The sequence below is a fragment of the Echinops telfairi genome, unplaced genomic scaffold (assembly GCF_000313985.2).
Source record: "Echinops telfairi isolate 266 unplaced genomic scaffold, ASM31398v2 ScPeMD7_7458;HRSCAF=8496, whole genome shotgun sequence".
NCBI classification, from domain to species: domain Eukaryota; kingdom Metazoa; phylum Chordata; class Mammalia; order Afrosoricida; family Tenrecidae; genus Echinops; species Echinops telfairi.
In genome coordinates, this window is record NW_022111358.1 from 28,942,844 (window position 1) to 28,944,558 (window position 1,715).

Here is a 1,715-nt window from a genome sequence, read left to right on the forward strand (position 1 = left end):
ATAGTCCTTCTTTTTCAGCAGGTGCTGTGTGACTTCCCCATGATCCATCCCACCACTGACTCCTCGGTCTTGCGGTGATGACAGCAAACCCATCTGGCCCCAGGTACAGTCTCCAGGGGGGTGAACTCCATTCCTCACTCAGAGGAGAAAATCCATTGTGGAGTCCAAAGTGTCTTTCAAGACAAATGAATCCCACAGGCCTGGTAGATCGCTAAGCAGCCCATAACCCTTGCCCTTCAGTCTTGCTTCATCCGATCACCCACCTCTGCAATGTCCTCCCCAGGCACTCTCCCAAGAGCTCACCCAGCTCTGTGTCCATTGGACAGGGCCAGTTTCAGAATGCCACTGTTTCCTGGAACTTCTCCCTGCCCTTCTCTTTCACTGCCGGATTCCCTGGGAATGGATAGGAGACAGGGCAGGGTCACCCGCAACACAGGTCAACTCCAGTGGCTGGAGACGGTCAAATGCTATGCGACTATTTATGAATATTGGATGCCCCAAGACCAAAATCTGTCTACCTTCCACGTGGAGGTGTTCTAAGATCCTCCTTCGGCTCTGCCTTTCCTGTGGCCCCTCCCTGTCCCTGTCTGCTCACCACACACAGAGCCAGATCGCTGCGCTGACCGCTGCCCGGCTCCAGACCCTTCCAGACTCAGGTTCTCGAAACTCCCAGCCTCCGGTCCAGCGTGGGGACGGGGAAGGGGCGTGTCTCTCATCCGAGACCTGCTTGACTCTGCCATGTCTGTTGAGCCTCAAGGACCCCAGTCCTCGGCTGTACCCACGTCTATAGAACAGAGGCATCGGAGAGGGCAGAGAGAAGGCCAGGCCCGGAGGCACGTGCACACTGGAAGTTCTCATTTTTAAACCCCTGAGACATGACCATGTGTCAAGCTGGGTTTGGGGTATTCTGTCGTGTTTTTTTGTCTTCGTGATTGAAAAGACAATGTTCAGAGAGACAAAGGGAGGAACTTGAGACGGCAGTAGTGTATAATGTCCCTGTCAAACTCCTTCCCTAATCCTCGTGAGCCCCTAGAAGTCAAAGCCAGCTCTCAGTAAGAGCTGACGCCAACTCTTCTCTTCCTCCAGCCCTGTGATGTTCTAAACGTTTAGAAGAAAACAAGTCTTTCCTTTCAAGTCTCTGCTTTTGAGAAGTGGAAACTGTGTTGTTCAGAAGATGTGTAACGTGAGAACCACAGATTTTCTCTGATTGTAGGGAAGCGTTGCTCTGCGAGCGGAGGGGATGGAAGAGGCCTTCCTGGCTGATTTGAGGTAACACCCTTCCAGAGACTAAGGAAGGTGTGGGGATGGCCGGAGGGACTGTACAGCCTGGGTCCAACTGTCAGAGCTGGCCTGGGCACATGGAACCTCTGAGGAGCGTGGGATGCTGATACTTGGTCTGATTCCTGCTCCTTCCCTCTTTTCCATAGATAAAAGCACTCAGAGAAAAGCTTTCTCTGATACACACAGAGACAGGCACACGCAACAAACATACAAATGCACACACACACACACACACATTTCCTGCTTCAGACTTTGAGTCACGCCATTTATTTGGTTTTGGTTTTGTAATATAGATATATGTACATATCTAAAGTTGGCCGATGTAAGGTTTCTCAGAGGCTTTAATCAGTGATACTACATTAAGCATGTTGCCGAGCCATCATCAATAATTATTGCCAAATCCTCCCTCATCATAAACAGAAACCCGCTGCTTC